This window comes from Henckelia pumila, chromosome 4 (assembly GCF_033568475.1).
Source record: "Henckelia pumila isolate YLH828 chromosome 4, ASM3356847v2, whole genome shotgun sequence".
Taxonomy (NCBI): Eukaryota; Viridiplantae; Streptophyta; class Magnoliopsida; order Lamiales; family Gesneriaceae; genus Henckelia; species Henckelia pumila.
This window is the reverse complement of record NC_133123.1, coordinates 199,811,886-199,833,960: the sequence shown is the minus strand read 5'-3', so window position 1 is coordinate 199,833,960 and position 22,075 is coordinate 199,811,886.

The window sequence follows — 22,075 nt, the reverse complement described above, 5'->3', positions numbered from 1 at the left end:
CCTATAGCCAACTAGTCATACTACGTAGACCCATTGCTTCGCGATGTTTGTCAAACAATGGTCCTGGCAAGGGCTTAGTAAGCGGATCAGCGATATTGTCTGCAGAGGCCACTCGTTCGACAGTGATGTCTCCTCTTTCCACAATCTCCCGGATGATGTGGTATTTCCTCAGTACGTGTTTGGATCTTTGATGAGACCTTGGTTCCTTTGCTTGAGCAACGGCACCCGTGTTGTCACAGTACACCGGGACTGGACCAACAAATTCAGGAATGACGCCCAACTCTTGGACGAACTTCCTCATCCAAACGGCCTCTTTAGCAGCAGCTGATGCTGCAATGTATTCAGCCTCAGTGGTGGAATCCGCTGTGGTGTCCTGCTTGGAACTCTTCCAAGAGACAGCACCGCCATTGAGCATGAACACAAATCCAGAGGTTGACTTCGAGTCATCCACGTCACTTTGGAAGCTAGAGTCGGTATAGCCTTCCAATTTCAGATCTCGTCCTCCATATACCATGAACATATTCTTAGTCCTTCGTAAGTATTTAAGAATGTCCTTCACGGCTTTCCAATGCATTTGACCAGGATTAGCCTGATATCTGCTCGTGACACTCAGAGCAAATGCTACATCCGGTCTGGTAGATATCATCCCATACATGATACTACCTATAGCTGACGCATATGGTACATGTGTCATATTCTCTATCTCTGCATCAGTCTTGGGACACATAGACTTGGATAAAGAAACTCCATGACACATGGGTAGATGTCCTCTCTTGGACCCATCCATTGAAAACCGTTTCAATATGGTGTCGATGTAGGTTGATTGAGTGAGTCCTATCATTCTCTTAGATCTATCTCTATAGATCTGTATCCCAAGAATGTAGGATGCCTCACCCAAATCCTTCATCGAGAATCTACCTGATAACCATATCTTTGTTGACTGCAACATCCCTACATCATTCCCAATGAGTAGGATGTCATCAACATAAAGTACTAAGAATGTCACAGCATCCTTAACTACTTTCTTGTACACGCACGGTTCCTCCGGGTTCTTGATGAAACCAAAATCTTTTATTGTTTCATCAAATTTCTGGTTCCAACTTCTTGATGCTTGTTTTAGACCATAAATTGATCTCTGAAGCTTGCATACCTTATGCTCGCTTCCCATGGATGTGAACCCCTCAGGCTGCTTCATATAGATGTCTTCCTTAATGTCTCCATTAAGAAAGGCAGTCTTCACATCCATTTGCCATATTTCATAGTCATACCATGCAGCTATGGCAATAAGGATTCTTATGGACTTGAACATTGCAACTGGTGAAAAGGTTTCATCATAGTCAACTCCTTGTCTTTGAGTGTAACCTTTCGCCACCAATCGCGCCTTGTAGGTCAATACCTTACCATCAGGCCCAAGATTTCTCTTGTAGATCCATTTACACCCTATTGGAACAATTCCATCAGGAGGATCTACTAAAGACCAAACTTGGTTTGTATGCATTGAATCCAATTCAGACTGCATAGCTTCAAGCCATAAATTTGAATCCGCATCAGAAATTGCTTCCTTGAAGTTTCTTGGATCACATCCAATGTCGGGTTCATCTTGATCCCCTTCAAGAAGAAGACCATATCGAACAGGAGGTCTAGAAGTCCTCTCGGATCTTCTAGGTTCAGGCGTGTCCAGTAATGGTTCCTGAGGCGTAGGATCGTTATTTTGTATTTCGGGTTCTTCTCGAACTTCTTCGAGTTCCATCATCTCGCCTTTCTTATCCAATAAGAACTCCTTCTCCAAGAAGGTGGCATTCCTAGAAACAAACACCTTTGTTTCAGCAGGATAATAGAAATAATATCCGATTGAATTCTTCGGATACCCTACAAAATAACATAAGCTGGATCGACTATCCAACTTATCTCCCACTGTCCGCTTCACGTAAGCAGGACATCCCCAAATCCTCAAGTACGAATACTTAGGAGCTTTGCCATTCCATAACTCGTATGGTGTTTTGTCCACTGCTTTAGTGTGGACGTTGTTCAACAACAATACCGCCGTTTCAAGCGCATAGCCCCAAAACGAAGGTGGAAGTTCAGTGAAGCTCATCATGGATCGAACCATGTCCAACAAAGTTCGATTACGACGCTCCGATACACCATTAAGCTGTGGTGTCATAGGAGGAGTCCACTGAGAGAGAATCCCATTCTCTTTTAGATAGTCCAAAAACTCGGTACTTAAGTATTCTCCACCTCGATCCGATCGAAGTGCTTTAATACTTTTACCTAGCTTGTTTTCTACTTCAGCCTTGAATTCTTTGAACTTTTCAAATGCTTCAGACTTATATTTCATTAAATATAAATACCCATACCTTGAATAATCGTCAGTAAAGGTAATGAAGTAGGTGTGGCCATATTGAGTCCCAACTCTAAATGGTCCACAAATATCTGTATGGATCAAATCCAACAGATTTTGACTACGCTCAGGCTTCCCCTTAAAAGGAGATTTAGTCATTTTCCCTTTTAGACAGGATTCACAAGTAGGTAGAGAGTTAATATCAGACATATCAAACATGCCCTCTCCCACTAGCTTGTTCATCCTCCTTGAGGAAATATGACCTAGCCTAGCATGCCAAAGGTTCGCCGGGTTTTGACTATCGATTTTTCTTTTGTTTGTTGTTGCCGGTTTATCAATATAATTTATTGGAACGTCTTTCAGTTTTAAGTTGTATAGATCGTTTTCAAGTTGTCCATTTCCAATCAAACATTCATTCTTGTAAATATTGCAAATCCCATTCACAAAATTGCAAGAATAACCATCTCTATCTAGCATAGAAACAGAAATAATGTTTTTAATTAAATCCGGAACAAATAAAACATCTCTTAAAAATAACTTAAAACCGTTCTGCAAAATTAAACAAACATCTCCAATGGCTGTAGCTTCAACTCTGGAACCATTCCCGAGCCTCAGCTGGGTCTCACCCATTCTAAGCCTGCGACTTCTTGTCATCACCTGCAAATCATTGCAAATGTGAGATCCACATCCGGTATCCAATACCCAAGAAGTAGTATTAAGTGAAATGTTTATTTCAATATAGAACATACCCTTTGCAGTTCCCAACTGCTCTAGATATTCCTTGCAGTTGCGCTTCCAATGACCGGGCTTCTTGCAGTAATGGCAAACATCCTTGGATTTTCCATTGTTTGAAGCCTTTGTCTTGTGCTTCTTCTCGGGCTCGACTTTCTTGGATGGGGCAGAACGTTTCTTGCCCTTCATACTTGGCCCCTTCTTTGCAGAAGATGAGGAGCCCACCAAGAAAGCTGGCTTATCCTTCTTAAGTGTGGATTCATATGTCACAAGCATATTGACCATCTCTTCAAGGGTGGCCTCTATCTTGTTCATATTAAAATTTACCACAAATCCGTCAAACGAAGAAGGAAGAGACAGAAGCAGTAAATCCACGTTGAGTTCATGCTCCAACACCAAATCAAGGGTCGCTAACTTTTGTATGAGCCAAATCACTCGTACCCCATGATCACGGACCGAAGTCCCTTCACGCATGCGACACGTCATTAGCTCCTTAACAGTAGCGAACCTTTCAGCCCTCGATTGAGCCCCAAAAAGTTCCTTGAGTTGAGCGTGAATGTCAGCAGCATTCACGGTGTCCTCAAATCGCCTCTGGAGTTCATCAGACATCGAGGCTTGCATATAGCATTTGGTCTTGATGTCATGGTCCCACCATGTATCAAGTTTGGCCAATTCCTCCGGACTTACGTCAGCTGGTGCTTCCTTCGGAGGTGATTTCTCTAACACGTAGAGCATCTTCTCCGAAGTCAAGACAATCTTCAACTTCCGGAACCATTCCGTATAGTTTGCGCCAGTTAACTTGTTTTGTTCGAGGATCGAGAATAATGGATTACGCGAATTCATTGTATGAAATACTGAAAAGAAAAACAGACATATATCAATGATTGTTTAAGCAATTTACTAAGACATAAAATAGGCGAATTTAATTTTATGAATCTCACTCCCACTATTTTAACGATTTCACTACCCTCTAGTGAAAACGGGAAACTTTTTCCTTAGTGAGAACATGGAGTCCAATTGACAAACTTATGGTCCCGAATAATATCAGCCAACCATAATTCTCAAAAGGTAGAGCCCAATTGCTTCCAAAGCAACCCCCATGTTTTTACCTCATGTCCAATAAGGGCCCAATAATATGACGCCGTTTATAGTGACATGTCAAGATGACCCATCAATATTAAGTTGTGATGGACGGTCGCCATGTGGATCCCCCAATAATATGAGCCGATCCCATGGGAGTTCCACCCAACTTACAACATTTGTCGATCCAATGTACAGCTTTCCGACGGACGGGCCCCCCCAATAATATGAGCCGGACCGTATCCGCGGGTAGCATCACATACATTGACCGTTGATGGAAGGTAGGAACATTTAAACAAATTTAAATTTCCTTTATTTATCTTGATATCAATTTTAAATCATATTTAAAATGAGGGATTTTTAATTATAAAAATTTGTCTCATCAATTTTTCAAATTATTGCATGCTTGTCGGATTCACGCAATTATGTCTAAAACATGCATACAATCATAATATCATATATTATATAGGATGATCGATTCCATTTCTAATTGACCCGTGGTTGCCAATCACGAGTCTTAGTCCAATCCTAGGTAATATGCAGTATGCAATGCAATCCTATTACATTAGCTTCCAATTTACATTTCTTCGTCTTTATTGTCTGCTGGGCCCACCATCTTCAAATCTTGATCTCCCACTAAATCTAATGTATTTACAATAAATAACAATGACAAGCAGGGGATACATTTTTAGGGGTGGGAACGGGCCATAAACCAAGCCCACTTTTATTACATATGACATTCATACTGGGCCATAAACCAGGCCCATTAATAAAACCAACAACAATAAAAACAAATGTAAATTCCTAACATACACCTACAAAATTGGTCATGGCAATCGATCATCCTTATCCAATAATATTTAATTCAAAATTAATTTATTGGATAACATGCAGTGGCATTTCAAATTTAAACAGGATAAAATCATATTTTATATATAAAATCTCATTTTACATATAAAATCATATTTTATCTCTATATCAAATAAAATCATATTTTATCTACAAAATCCAATTTTATGGATAAAATCATATTTTACTCAATATATTCATAAGATCAAATCTTATCGTCAATTGTACCAAAAATAATTGATTTCAAAATTCAATTTAAGGATAAAATATTAAAATTTTCCAAAAATTCAAATTTATCCAAAAATCAATTTTAAAGTTTACGGACTCGAACAATTCGATCCGAAATCTCGTGAACCAATCAAAAACAATTTTTGACCGGACCAAAAATAAAATTTTAACACATTAAAATTAATTTTAAATAAAAATTTAATTTTTCCCGCGGGCCGCCCGGGACACTCCCGGGCCGGCCCGCACCCGTGGGCGCGGGCCGGGGCAGCCCGGCTGCCCCTTTAGGGCAGCAACAGTTGCTGCCCTGGCGGCGCCTGGCGCTGCCCCTGGGCGGTGCCGAGCGTCGCCCATGGGCGGCGCCGCGCGCCGCCCTGGGCAGCGCCGAGCGCTGCCCTGCGCAGCGCCGAGCGCTGCCCTGGCGGCGCCGAGCGCCGCCCCTGGGCGACGCCGTGGGCGGCGCCGTGCGCCCCCTTTGGGCGGCGCCGTGCGCCGCCCGGGGCAGCAACAATTGCTGCCCCACCGGGCAGCGATCCAATCGCTGCCCGGGTTTTGCCCCGAAAAATTTTTATTTTTTATTTAAATATATTTATTTTGTTTCAAAAACCGAGACTCAAAAATTTTTGTACAATCGATTAATTTAATCGTTTGATCTGAGCAACCTGGCTCTGATACCACTGTTGGAAACGCGGCTCTCAGATCAATCACGATTGATACCCGGTGCAGCGGAAGTTTAAAAATTTTATTATGGAACAATTCCATAGTGTAGGTATCAACCGTTTAACGATTAAATTATTTGTGTGTGTAAAATTAAATAACAATTATTAAATTTTACCTTCAATCTCGAATCGAGATTATTGGACTCCAACAGATTTCTCTGCTCTTGTTGTCTCTCCCTGAAACCGATGAACTCCTTCAATCAGGTCCACGAATAGAGGTTTAATCCCTCTGATAGATTGCACTAGAAAATCTATCAGAAGTTTTCTGCGAAGAGAATAACGAATTTGATTCGCTTATTCCAGACTGCAATTCAAAATCACAGACCGGAATTTCTCAGACAGAGAGGGAGGGGGCGGCCGAATTTCTAGAGAGAGAAGGCTAGGGTTTCGATTTTTCTGTCTCTCAAATTATGACCTGTTGTGTCTAATTTCTGTATTGCAATAACTTATTTATAATGCAGGCCACTAACACCTTAGGGCCCATTAGTCATAAGTTGAGGCCCGACAAGCAAAGCCCGCATGTTCAGAAATTAATATAAAATTCATCGTGACTCCGATTGATAAACCGATTTTACCAATGTGCACAGAAACCATTTCTGCACATTTTAAAGTCAAGATAAATTTTCCTGAATCCGAATTCAGTGGTTTCCAAAAATGTACATCCCTATGTCATTTTAGGAAATCCTACTCCCTTACTCTTATTTAAGAAGTCCAACTTCTTTATTCATTAAATTTAACTCTTTAAATTTAACTATCTCAACGGGGATTAAAACTCCATTACACTGTGTGACCCTCAATGGTTCAGGGATACAGCTAGCCGTGGGCTCACAACTCCTTGTGACTCGGAACAACGATTTCCGACTTGCCCAACGAATCATGGTAAAGCGCCTAGCAACATCGCCCCATGATTCCCTAGGTATCACTGATAGTGCCTACAAGAACCAGTAGATTTTGGTTAGCGTACAGTACGGTCCCTTCATCCATATATCCCGATCGAATCAACAACCATTGGTATATCGAGAGTCGCTCAAGATTCGATAACTATGCAATACATCTTGAAGATCAAATTAGTGACATCGCATGTGCTACTAAGAAACCATTTCTTAAATCACATCAAGTACTCTGGCCAGAGATTTGTCACACTAATATCTCCTCAGATCGCATAGGATATCCACACTCGCAAGTATGTGGTGAATCCTTGACAACAATGCATCGACTCCTATATGTGTTGTAACTGTACCCAATCCCGACACCTGATGACCCCCATAGAGTCGGTAAACGAGTCAAAGCACAGTACTAGCATATAGAGTCTCCATGATGTTTCAAGTAGTAAGGACTAATGGTGTACAACCAAAACCGCGGACTTTATCCACTCGATAAGTGATAACCACTTGGAAAGTCCGGATAGGGTAGTTCGATTATTCATCCTATGAATATCCATTTGCATGCTTCGAACATCTCCATGTTCCCTACCAATGAAACGTGGTACTCCGCATCGCAAATGCTAGTCTCAAACTCGAGCGATCCTTATCCTTATTCTCGGACGGCTCAATCGACTAGGAACAGTTTAGAATATACAGTGACTATAAGATGTATTTCATGATAGACATCCCCATGTTCTACCACATCTTACATACACTATAGTATATTCAAGGTCTTTATCAAAACAACAATAGTATATCACAATATAACAATATGAAGAAAGATAAAGTCATTGCCATTAATAAAAGTGTAAATTATATTAAACAAAAGATTGTTTTTTACAAAGAGTCATCAAAGCCCATAGCCACAAGTTGGCTCACTGGGCACCCACTCTTTCATTTGAGTCAGACGAGGATTCCAATTGGCGCGGCCCTATAAATAGAATATTTATGCTCTTTTTACAGACTTTTGGTCTTTTTGAGTACGGGCAAAGCTTACGGCGGCTGTGGAGCGAATTTCTTCAGATTTTCTCCTATTCTAGTATTTTTATTTTATGATTTTAGACTTGGTTTATTTAATCATGTTTATTAGTGAGTAGTAGTTTTTATTCGATCAAGGCCACGTGATTGGACCAGCCAATTTATGTATAGAACTCGTTTGTTTATTTGAGATTTTCAGACTTGATTTGACTTTATTGTTTATCGAATTCATATTTGTCTTGTGAATTTCTTGGCCAGTTATTTACTTGCATGTTAATTGATTCCAATTCGACAGAGGAGGTTTCGATTTTGATCACTTCGATAATCAACATAGTGTAAAACTGACTAGAAATAGAATTCGGTTTCATTATGCGGTTTAGGTGTTTACTGAATTTCACAGTTATTTATGCATTCAAATTTGATTAAAATTACGAAAGATTAGTAATCAATATTTGAATAGGTTTGATTGTTCTAGAAATAGTCCTTCGAACAAATTAGGAAAATTCCCCTTAATTGAGATTAAGTCTGATGTCTTAGATTTATTGCATGTTACATGAATTGTCTGGTACCTACGTGTGTCCTTGATCGAATTTTTCCCATATTTGAATTAAGCCAAATTTTCAAGCTGCGTTTTAATTAATTTGATTTTAATTGAAATTTTATTTATTAGTTAAAAATCTGAATCATCTTTATTCATTAGTCTAGATTAAGTAAAAATAAATATATTTTGGTAATCATATATTTACCGTCCCTGTGGGTTCGACATCTGGACTTTTGTCCACTTTATTATAATTTGACCTGGTTCGCTTGCCAGTAGAATTTATTCATACCGATTTAGCTGGTCAAGTTTTTGGCGCGGCTGCCGGGGACTGTTTTTGATATCAGAATTTTTATTTTGCTTGAGATTAGACATTATTTATCTTCTGAAATTCTGACTATAGTTTCTTGGTGATTTTCAGGTAACTTCTGTTGTGCATGCATAGAACTCGATCAAGGAAATTACTACCACTTGATTTGGAGATCGAACGCATGCTTAGCAGGATCCGAAAAGCCAAGAAATCTATCAATCTTGAACTAGAGTCAGAATCTGAATCTGAAGTAGAGATGACAGACAACCGTACTGTATGGGATATTATCCATCCTCCAACTGAAGGTTATGGATCTAGCATAGTTCGCCCCGCTGTTGAGGCGAACAATTTTGAGTTGAAACCCTCTACTATTCAGCTGATCCAATTGCAAGCTAGATTTGGGGGCACATCTGTGGAAGACCCCTACGCTCATCTGGAGCGTTTTATGTCGATCTGCGACACGTTCAAGGTGAATGGGGTAACATCTGATGCAGTGCGACTGCGGTTATTTCCATTCTCTGTACAAGGAGAAGCTGCTGAATGGCTAGATTATCTGCCTGCTGGTTCAATTAGAACATGGGATCAACTTGTTCAGACCTTTTTGAATAAATATTTTCCTCCCACGAAGATGGCGAAACTGTTCTCCGATATCATCTCATTCAGGCAGAAGGAAGCTGAATCTTTACATGCTGCTTGGACTCGATTCAAAAAGATGTTGAGGATGTGTACTCAACATAATCTCACTCAAATCCAGCAGACTCAGACTTTTTACAATGGGGCTGATCAATCTGTTCGATCCATGTTGGATGCCGCTGCTAACGGAAGTCTATTCAAGAAGACACCGGCAGAGGCATGGGAAATCATTGGAAATATGGCTGAAAGCCAATGGCCAGATGTTAAAAAGGAGAAAAAGGCTGGAGTTCTAGAAGTCGATGCACTAACAGCGCTGAATGCCAAGATCGATGCTCTTACTCATCAGATGGAAGTTATGTAGACATCTTCAGCCAATCAAGTGCAAGTCCAACAGCCTGACGAACAACAAGTATTTGAAGTTGATGCAACGAATTTTATGGGAAATCAAGGGAGACAGCAGTACAATCCATACAGCAATAATTACAATCCTGGCTGGAAGAACCATCCAAACTTCTCTTGGAAAGCTGCAGACCCTACAACCAATACACCGAAGCCAGTCGAGAAGAAGCCCTCCTTTGAAGAAATTTTGATGAAATATGTAGCTGGTACTGAGACCCGTCTACAGAATCAGGAGGCAATGTTGCAGAATTTAGAAACTCAGATGAGCCAGATAGCAACACAACTGTCAACTAGGCCACCAGGATCGTTGCCTAGCAATAGTGAGAGGAATCCCAAGGATGTTAATGCTATTCTGGCGGTGACTAGATCGCAAACAGATACTGCAGTGAAGAATACTGAGGATGAGGAAGCAAGTGAGCTAATCAAGGAAAAAGAGCTGGAGGAAGCACCAAAGCATTCAAACTCGACGCTTACGGGCAAGAAAGGTAAGTCCTCTCACCCAGTTATCAATGAGAATGTTGACTTGAGTAAACTCTCTTTCCCCCAGAGAGCAAAGCAACTGCAATTGGATAATCAATTTGCAAAATTCTTAGAGATTTTCAAAAAGCTTCATATTAATATTCCCTTTGCAGACGCTTTAACTCAAATGCCCAGTTATGCAAAATTTATAAAAGAGATTTTGTCTAACAAAAAAAAACTTGTGGATTTTGAAACTATGAAGTTGTCGGAGGAATGTTCTGCTATTTTACAAAATAAACTCCCTCCGAAACTTAAGGATCCCGGTAGCTTTTCAATTCCATGCACTATTGGAAAATCATTTTTTAACAAGGCTTTATGTGATCTAGATGCAAGTATTAATCTTATGCCTTATTCATGTTTTGAAAAGCTAGGAATTGGTGAAGTTAAGCCAACTACTATCTCCCTGCAATTAGCTGATAGATCTATAAAATATCCAAGGGGGATTGTAGAGGATGTGCTAGTTAAGGTTGATAAGTTCATATTTTCAGTGGATTTTGTTGTGCTTGATATGGACAAGGATCGTGAGATACCTCTTATTTTGGGTAGACCGTTCTTAGCCACTGGAAAGGCATTGATTGATGTGCATAAGGGAGAGTTGATATTGCGTATGAATGATGAGAAAGTAATTTTTAATGTTTTTCAGGGCATTCGATATCCTGCAGAAAATTCTAATTGTTTCAGAATTGATATTACTGATGATTAGGTTGAGTGTTCTCTGCAGGAACAGTTGTCGGTGGATCCATTTGAAATATGTTTGACAGGTACAACTGATGAAGAGCATGTTAGTGAGGAAGTTCATGAAGTAGCACGGTATTTGGATTGGAGTCTGCCCTTCGACAGACTCATCAATACCAAGATGGGGGAGCTCAATCATATTCCAAAACCGTTGAAACCATCCACCGAGGAGCCCCCTATGCTTGAACTTAAACCACTCCCTTCTCATTTGAAATATTTGTATTTATTACAGAATGATAAATTGCCAGTAATCTGTTCATCTTCTTTGACAGAATTTGAGGAGGAAAAACTGTTGCGGGTGATTAGAGAACACATAAGAGCCATTGGATGGAGCTTGACCGATATCAAGGGGATTAGTCCAACTATGTGCATGCACAAAATATTAATGGAGGCGGAGCACAAGACATCTACTAAACCACAGAGGCGACTCAACCCGACGATGCAAGAGGTAGTGAAAAAGGAGGTAATCAAGCTCCTAGATGCAGGTATTATCTATCCTATATCTGATAGTGAATGGGTGAGTTCAATTCAAGTAGTGCCTAAAAAGGGAGGGATGACTGTAATTGAAAATGCTCATAATGAATTGATTCCTACAAGAACTGTTACGGGGTGGCGGGTTTGTATTGATTATAGAAAATTGAATGATGCCACCCGTAAGGATCACTTCCCCCTTCCCTTTATTGATCAGATGGTGGGTGACTTGTAGGGCATGCATTTTATTGTTTTTTGGACGGTTATTCCGGATATATGAAAATTCCTATATCACCTGAGGACCAACATAAAACCACTTTACTTGTCCTTATGGTACTTTTGCATATAAACGGATGCCGTTTGGTTTGTGTAATGCCCCTGCCACTTTTCAGAGGTGTATGATGGCTATTTTTCATGATATGGTTGAACAGTTTATAGAAGTGTTTATGGATGATTTCTCTGTGGTTGGATTGTCATTTGATGCATGTTTGTTTAATCTGAAAAAAGTGTTGCAGAGATGTGAGGAGAGAAATCTTGTGTTGAATTGGGAAAAATGCCACGTCATGGTGAAAGAGGGCATTGTTTAAGGACATAAGGTGTCTGAGGTAGGTGTGGAGGTGGATCGTGCAAAACTTGAAGTAATTGAAAAAATTCCACCTCCCACGAATTTGAAGGGCATTAGGAGTTTTCTTGGGCATGCGGGTTTCTATAGGAGATTTTTATTAAAGATTTTTCTTCTATTGCTAAACCCCTAACTAATCTGTTAATCAAAGAGGTGCCTTTTAATTTTTCTGCTGAGTGCTTACAGGCCTTTCAGATTTTGAAGCAAAATTAACAATTGCACCAGTGATCGTAGCGCCTGACTGGAATCTGTCATTTGAATTGATGTGTGATGCCAGTGATACTGCGTTGGGAGCCGTGCTTTGACAAAAGAGGGACAAAGTACTTCATGTGATTTACTACGCCAGTATCACCCTGTCAGCTGCCCAACTGAATTATGCAACTACTGAAAAAGAACTTCTCGTAGTCGTGTTTGCCTTGGATAAATTTAGGTCTTATTTGGTGGGAAGCAAAGTCATAGTTCACACGGATCACTCGGCATTGAAGTATTTGATGAGAAAGAAGGATGCTAAACCCAGGTTAATTCGTTGGATTTTATTGTTGCAATAATTTTATTTAAAAATTGTTGACAGGAAGGGAGCGGAAAATCAAGTTGCGGACCACCTTTCTCGTTTGGAAAATCAAGGAGCTGAAACGCAAGTGATTCATGATAATTTTCCTGATGAACAGCTGTTTGAGGTATCTAATTTACCATGGTATGCAGACATCGTTATCTATCTGTCAAGTAAGTTTCTTCCCCCGCATTTAACTTATCAACAGAAAAAGAAATTTTTCTCTGAGTTGAAATATGTTTTGTGGGAAGATCCTTTTCTGTTTAAGATCTGTGCAGATGGTATCATTCGTAGGTGTATTCCAGTGGAAGAGGTAAGATCTATACTCGCACATTGTCACACAGGTCCGACTGGAGGTCACTTCGGCGCGGGTCGTACCGCTGCTAAAGTACTTCAGTCGGGATTTTATTGGCCTTCATTATTTAAGGATGCATATGCCTATGTGATTAATTGTGATGCTTGTCAGAAAGTTGGTAATATTTCTAGGAGACATGAGATGCCTTTAAATAATATTCTAGTGTGTGAGGTTTTTGATGTATGGGGTATAGAATTCATGGGGCCGTTTCCCGTATCTGAAGGGAACAAATATATTTTGGTTGCGGTCGATTATGTGTCTAAATGGGTTAAAGCACTTGCATGTAGGACAAATGATTCTAGGGTGGTTGTTAAGTTTTTGAAAAAATTCATATTTTCTAGATATGGCACCCCTAGAGCCATAATTAGTGATGGAGGAACCCACTTTTGCAATCAGCAGTTTGATACACTTTTGACAAAATATGGGGTTACTCACAAGGTGGCAACACCTTATCATCCCCAGACTAGTGGGCAAGTTGAGATTTCTAATAGGGAGTTGAAAAGAATTTTGGAAAAAACTGTGAATTCAAACAGGAAAGAGTGGACGAATAAATTAGATGATGCGTTATGGGCCTATCGAACTGCTTTTAAAACACCTATAGGAACTTCTCCCTTTAGGTTGTTATATGGAAAAGCATGTCATCCTCTTGTTGAACTTGAGCATAAAGCACTATGGGCTACTAAATTTCTGAATTTTGATGTGCAGGCTACAGGTGAAGAACGTTTGTTGCAGTTGAATGAACTTGAGAAGTTTAGGTTGGATGCCTATAAAAATGCCAGAATTTACAAAGAAAAGACCAAGAAATGGCATGATCAGCGCATTGTCTCACGTGAGTTTGAGGTAGGCCAAACTGTTTTATTATACAACTCACGTTTGAAGCTCATGCCAGGAAAGCTACGTTCGAGATGGTCAGGACCATTCACTATCAAGCAAGTAATGCCCTATGGTACTGTCGAAATTCATAGTCCTGCAACAGGAGCATTCAAAGTTAACAGACATAGGATAAAAGTTTATCGAGGTGGTATCATGGATCAGACACAGACCACCATCGACTTGCAAGACTCGATAAATTAAAAAGGGAGGTACAGTCGGGCTATAGACTATAAATTTAGCGCTGGCTGGGAGGCAACCCTGTGTTTATTTTTATGCTTTGCGTTTTTAGTTTAATTTTGCTTTTATTTCATTTTTTTTATTTTTTTTTATTTTAAAGTAATTTTGTTGGTTTTTCAATTGTTTTGCAGGTGAAGCCTCTGTTCTAATGCACTGCGCACGCGCGAGGTCCCTTCCACGCACGCGCGCAGGCTCGTACTCCAGAGATATGAAAAGGGGAACGCGCGCGCGAGAGAGACGCAGACAAAAAATAATCGGGATCTCTTTCTTCCATCCCATTCTCTTCTATCTTCTATTCTCCTCCTTCTCTCCCATAAACCCTAAATCCCCAATTATTTCCCCTTCAATTTCTTCATAAATTCGTGACTCACTTGCTCTTAAATTGCAGATTGTTGGAGTATATCATCACGCTTCAAGTTTGGGTCCGTCAATTTCTGTAGGAATCCTCAATTTTTGCACTCCTCACTGCATCACCGCCACTCATCACCACATCACCGCCACTCACCACCGATCTCCGCCTCTGTTCCGGCCGACCACCAATATGCCAGCCAAGCAATTCCGTTCATCCGGCCCTATCATCGCTAGCTCCTCGTCCTCCGTAGAAATCTCCAACAAGTTCGTCTCTCGGGAAGCCCAAGAAAGGTACGAACATGCTCGAATCCATCGCAATCCTATTGTCGAGCGTGGCTTATCTTTGGACTGTAATGAATTGGTTGCTTTGGGATTATTAAGAGGAAATGGGCCGTGTTTTTCCGAGTGCCCGAACCCGCTATTATTCCGGTGGTTCGGGAATTTTATGCTAATTCCCTTTCCCGAGAGGATTCGAAAGCTTTTGTCCGAGGCAAACTTGTATCGTTTGATGCAGATATATTGAATAGATTGTTTGATACTCCTGCTGTGGATGATAGTCAATTTAGGAGTTTTAAGGCTAATCCGGACTATTTTTTGATGTTGAGAGAGTTGTGTTATGCGGGAGTTCATTGGCACGATCCTCTCCGATTCACTCATTTTTCGGAGAGATTTTTGAAGCTTGAGCCGGCGTTGTGGTATGCTTTCATTGCCCGACGACTTTTACCCATGCTCCACACTGTTGATGTGCAAGCCGATAGGGCTATTCTTGTTTATGCTATCACGAAGAGGTGGCCGGTTGATGTGGTCATTCTTGTCCACGATTCCATTCTATATTCGATACGGACTCCGACGGTGGGCCTCTACTTTCCCCACATCATCACAACATTATGTCGCCAGACGGGCGTGCAGTTTAGTCCAGATGAGGAGTGGCTCCCGCCTTTCAAAACCATAGATGAGCAGCTTGCTACTAAAAAGCAAGCGAAGCGCAATTTGGAATTCTATAGCGGTCAGCAGCATGTTGGGAGCTCCTCTAGCAGTCGACCACCGCCTCAGCCCTCTCCTGCTCGCCGCACAGCTCAGGACATGGCCGTTGAGAGCTCTGCTTTCAACCACTATGCCATGGATTATTTTCAGGCCACTTCCACTCATCTAAAGAATGTGGAAGAAATTATGAGTAGCATGGCGATGCAGTTGGGACTTGATACATTGGGCTTTTGTGCGGCACCTCATTATCCACCTCCATTCCCATTCCAGTCTACCATGCCACCCCAGTTTGCTCCGGATGCACCGCAGGATCCCTCCATTCCATACGACGAGGATGATTAGTCACCAGGGGAGTCACTTTTTATGTTTTGTGCATTCTGTTTTCTGTTTTGCATTGCATTTGTTCGTTGTTTCTTTGTTGGTCTTATGATTGTGTATCTCTGAAGCATTGAGGGCAATGCTTTAGATAAGTTTGGGGGGTGTTTAGTTGTTTAGTTATCGTGTGTTGTGTTCATTCTGTTTGCATTTATTCTGTTCATTAGTTGCATCTCGTTCGTATACATAGCATTTCATTTTGTTTCTTGTGTGTTGAGTCAAGAAAGAATTGGATAGCATGGCCAATGATGCAGCTGTTGTTGCTCTATTTTAAAACTGTAATCCATGACCGTCTGCCTGTCTGACCAATTTGAACTGGTGAAACCAGTTAGATGAATGATCTCTGATATACTCTGTGACTTGTGCTAGAATCTGAGTTTGAAAAATGCAAACATAGAGATGATTGAGGCGTTGTTGGGATTTTTGGGCCTAATTTTCTTTGAAGTACTTATCTCTAGTTGCCCTTTTGAGCCTACACTTATATGAGTACATGAGGTACATTTTCTGGTAAATTTTGATGATCATCGTTCACTGTTGATGATTATTTGTTTCTGCACTGATTGAATTTGTATGAGTTGATGGTGAATTGAAACGTGTCTAGAACTAGTTCGAACACTCTTCGAGGCGCAATACGGGCAAAACTGTAATTAGGGATGATTTAGGAAATTTTTCTGTGAATCGTTTGAGCCTTTCAAGCTACCCACTGATACATTCTATCCCTAGTACCTTCTTTGAGCTTTAATGAAATTGAATGACATGCATGAAAACATGTGGTAAACCCCCATTCGTCATCTTTTTCACGGACCTACATTCACTACCAACTACTAGCTTAAACACTAATTCCCACCTTAAAAGGATTAAATTGCATGTGTGAATGATATATCCTCCTGAATTTGAATTTGAAGAGTGGAATGATTTGAAAAATCAATTAGAGAAAAAAGTAGTGGTGAAAAAGAAAAAAGAAGAGAGTTGATAGCATGGGTTAAAAAGGGAAATATGAAAATATGTGAATCAATAGTTTGATGAGGAGATTTGAAATGAAACAAGAAGAAGGAGGTGAATAATAATGGTTAGTTGTAAATTACTCCTTTCTTTGAATTGTTATCCTTCATTTGTAGCCATAAGCCAGACCTAACATTATAAGCTTATTAAGACCTCTTGACCGAGTCACAGTTGCCCAATATACTAGTGGAGAAGAGTTGTGAGAATTTAGCATATGGATTGTTGATAGACACTATTGATGAGTATGAATTTTTAATCAAAACACGCACACACTATTTTTCTTTGTATTAAAATGATTGTGGGTGTGTTAATACCATCTGTTTGATCCCCGTGATACCTTAAAAAGTCCTCATGATATATGAATGTGTGGATTGGATTTGGATGATGGTACTTTGAAACATGAGTTGAAGAGATTATAAGTTTATGCGGTGAACTAGTTGATTTATAAACTTTTACGTGTTAATAGGTTTGATGTGATTGGATGTGAAATTATTGCTGAGGCCATAGCTCCATAAGTATTTCTTGATTCTTGTTGTGTGTTTGTTTAGTCTTGCTCGAGGGAGAGCAAGGTTTAAGTTTGGGGGTGTTGATAAGTGTGTTTAGTGTGAATTATTTTGTGTCATTTTATATTTATTTTGCATGCATTTTAGTTATTTTCGTGAGTTTTATTAGTGATTTATGTTATGTGCATGCATTATACTCTCCTGGTTGAATTTTGTAGGAAAATAAGCAAATTTGAGGATTTCTGTGCATACAAGCCGCGCGCGCGCGTGCGCAGAAGAAGATTCCAGTGGCAGCCAAGACAAGGCGCGGGCGGGCGAGCTCCAGCCCCGCGCGCGCGCAGAAGAGATGACCAGAGAGCTTACAGGGAAGCCGCGCGCGAGACGTTAGTGGACGCTGTTTTTTAAAGCTGCGCGCGCGCGAGCTATCCAAGGCGCGCGCGCATGTCCGTGAAACCTAATATTCGAGAATTTGAGTCAGATGAGGATTCCAATTGGCGCGGCCCTATAAATAGAATATTTATGCTCTTTTTACAGACTTTTGGTCTTTTTGAGTACGGGCAAAGCTTACGGCGGCTGTGGAGCGAATTTCTTCAGATTTTCTCCTATTCTAGTATTTTTATTTTATGATTTTAGACTTGGTTTATTTAATCATGTTTATTAGTGAGTAGTAGTTTTTATTCGATCAAGGCCACGTGATTGGGCCAGACAATTTATGTATAGAACTCGTTTGTTTATTTGAGATTTTCAGACTTGATTTACTTTATTGTTTATCGAATTCATATTTGTCTTGTGAATTTCTTGGCCAGCTATTTGCTTGTATGTTAATTGATTCCAATTCGACAGAGGAGGTTTCGATTTTGATCACTTCGATAATCAACATAGTGTAAAACTGACTAAAAATAGAATTCGGTTTCATTATGCGATTTAGGTGTTTACTGAATTTTCACAGTTATTTATGCATTCAAATTTGATTAGAATTACGAAAGATTAGTTCATCAATATTTGAATAGGTTTGATTGTTCTAGAAATAGTCCTTCGAATAAATTAGGAAAATTCCCGTGAATTGAGATTAAGTCTGATGTCTTAGATTTATTGCCTGTTACATGAATTGTCTGGTACCTACGTGTGTCCTTGATCGAATTTTTCCCATATTTGAATTAAGCCAAATTTTCAAGCTGCGTTTTAATTAATTTGATTTTAATTGCAATTTTATTTATTAGTTAAAAATTTGAATCATCTTTATTCATTAGTCTAGATTAAGTAGAAATAAATATATTTTGGTAATCATATATTTACAGTCCCTGTGGGTTTGACATCTGGACCTTTGTCAATTTTATTATAATTTGACCTGGTTCGCTTGCCAGTAGAATTTATTTATACCGATTTAGCCGATCAGTGATTGTACCTAGATTTTTGATCCGAGTGGTCACAACACTTATTGGCGCAGATTATTAGCATGACTTTCAGATGACTTGTAGTGACCCTGCATTAAATCATCTAATAACTGAAAACTAATGACATGCATTAAAATTAATTAAAACATGATTATTTAACATAATAAAACGTGCGGAAACATAATCCATAATTTACATAACAAAGCTTAGTACAACAGTTAAAGACTTATTCTAGTAGTGATACAACAAAATCGAATAAACTTAAAATAAAACTGTCTGAAATATTATACAGCTAGATCGAATCCTATTGTATAACATTAACCCCTGAAAGCTCCGGCTCCCCTAGTCCTGCCTTGAAACACCAGCTCCGTCCATCCTGCGACCTTCCCCGTGGAATGGGGTGTCGAAGATAAAAACTATGATGTGAGCGACTAACGCTCAGTATATGTATATGATGCATGCAACCGTGATGACTGGTAAAGGGTCATCTGATAAGTCATGCTCAGTACAGGCGCCACATGAGTGTTGTAACCACATGGATCAACTTTTGGGTACAACCACACTCGTCTAGAACACCAGAGTAGTCAGACATACATGTCTCCGACGTCGCGATACTCTCAGTGATAGACTATCAAGTATAGAGATGAGCGGCTCTATAATCAGGGTATAACAAGGTACAGACTCAACGTGTATGTGCACATGATATATGAATATGGAAAGCGGTAAAACATACATCATGCCACATAATAATTCCAAGTAAATGCAACATATAAACATGTATACTCGCTGGCAATCTCAGTCAATGTGTAAGACCCGGGGATTATTTAATTTTAATCCGAGAATATTTAATTTAGGAATATTTAGAGTTTAGAATTAAATTCTAATATTCTTAAATGAATAAGGATTGAAATTGAATTAAATCACTTTTTCGGGACTGAATTGCAAATAGCCGAAAGTGCAGGGATTAAACTGCAATTATGCTATATATATCTCATTTTCATGTGATTTATCATCATTTATACGTGGATATCAAAAAAGAAGGCAAAGGCACGACTGAACATCATGTCCACGCCATTTTTGTCCCTTCAAAGCTTCGTTAATTCGCGATCCGGCCGTCAGAAATTCAAAATAATATATATATGCGATCACCGCTTCGAGAGCTACATTTTGGTACAAGTTTCATGCACTTTTCTTGTACTTTATTTTTATGTTGAAGATGGAATTTCATAAGTTTAAGATATATACATATATGAGCTGTACCTGTTACGTATTCACAGACGGTTTGGAAAAAGACTATCATTCGGATTTTCTATGATTTATTGAAGCTATTTCAAAAATTCCCAAGTTCTGAATTATGTTGGGTCGTGTATGTTTATTGCTGATTTGAGGAAGATTTATGTCGTATATGATTGTGAGATTTGTTTGGATATTGTTTCGGTTATCGATTTGTAGCTGTTACGCCGCTGATTCGCAAAATTTCAAGACTTTGATATTACTGCTTGAAAGAAGCCTGGTTTGAGTTTCATTCTGATCTTGTTAGCTACTCTATATGTCATTTCATCTTTGTATCGATGTTTGCCTAACTCGAGATCTCCGATTCGAACTGAGAAGGATTTGAAGCAAGGTTTGCTAGCATTTGAATTTGAGATTGAGTTGAAAATTGAGCAGCCTTTTGATATGAATTCATTGATTATATTTTCAGATTTGAAGTATTTTCTGACTCGTCATTGAAAGGTATAAATGACCGCGAATCCAGATGAGATAGAACACTCGAAATCGATATGATTTTTGAGTATTCCCTTGTTAATCACATACTTGCTTGTTTATATGTGTCTTTGATGAATATGTTGTTTTGATTGCTTATGTGATTATATGTTCAAGGTTTTTCATAGTCATTAATGCATACAGATTATGTTGCATTCATCTTGAACTCCAACCTAAAAATCATAGAGGGCTGAAAGGCCTAGAGTGCATATGACTTTTGGAGGGCTATAGTTGAGTGGCACGAAATGTAGACTTAATTCCAGAGCTAGATGACTCACTATAGTTGCACCAAAGTCGGAGAAAATAAAATACTTGACTTCACCTCGATTGGGTGAGTTGGTGATTGATTAAGATTTTATTCCCTCGGGATCCCAAGAACCTAATTTCTATTGATATCAGATTTGATAGCCTCTTTTTGAAACATGCATTGCATTCACGTTTATTATCTCGAAATTTATGTTATTTATACTGGGATTTATTCTCACCGGAGTTTTCCGGCTATTGCTGTGTTTTATATGTGTGCATGGCAATAGGTGGGGCAGGAGCTGGTCAGAAGCGACAGGGATAGCTTGAGATAGAGTCTTAGCATGTGAGAACTCGGGTTTTAGCAGAACGACTTGTACTTTGAGTTGGTTAAACATTTTATAAATGATACAAGAACTTTGTATGTTGTTGTCAAGTACTTGTTAGCTTTTATATTATGTTTGTGAGATGATAATATAATGTTAGATAGCATGTCTATTATTTTGTAGCTTGACAAGGATTATATATACATGTTGTGTTTAGAAATTCAGACATGTAGATTGCTATAATATGTTTAGAATCCATGTGTAATGATGAATTATGCCATGTTCCAAGTTTTTACAGCAAAAATATGTTCTGCAGATTTTCTGGAATTAGAGCCTGCTCGATCGTGTGAACTCAACCAATCGAGCGCGGCTTTAAATTCCAAAAACAGAGACTCGAGCTTTTGGGCTCGCTCGATCGGACGATATCATCCGATCGAGCGAGGCCAAATATGTTTCGGACCCGAGAGCTAATGATTTTAGCTCGCTCGATCGGGTGAGTTTATCCGATCGAGCGAGGTGTTGGATTTTTTTAAAAAAAAAATTTAGCTCTTGGTTTAAGATTCCTTTATTACTTGGTTACTTGTTTTATTAATCATTAATAACCCTAAGACGAGATTAGCAACCCGAGGTCCCCACAACAGGTGGTATCAGAGCGTAAGTTTCTGGATTAAGATAGAAGTTGATGAGCGGGGTAGATTGAGTCTGTCTGATTACTTTATATTGAATGAGAATACATTATGTATCTGCTTATATGCATTATATGCGAGCATGCTTTATATTGCAAGATTTATGTGATTGCATGAGTATGTGCTCTCATTTCTACTGCATGCTCTATATGCAATATGATTCCAGATTATCCTCGACCAGATCCTGAATTCTCATGAGAACGCATGAGAATGCTAATCAGAGAAGGATGGAATAAATTGAAGAATATGATATTTTGTTATGCACTAATATGTTTGAAAATCAGATATGCCTCCCCGTAAAGCACCGATCACGAGACAGACATTGGCTGTTCCCCAGGACGAACTAGCACCAGTACCA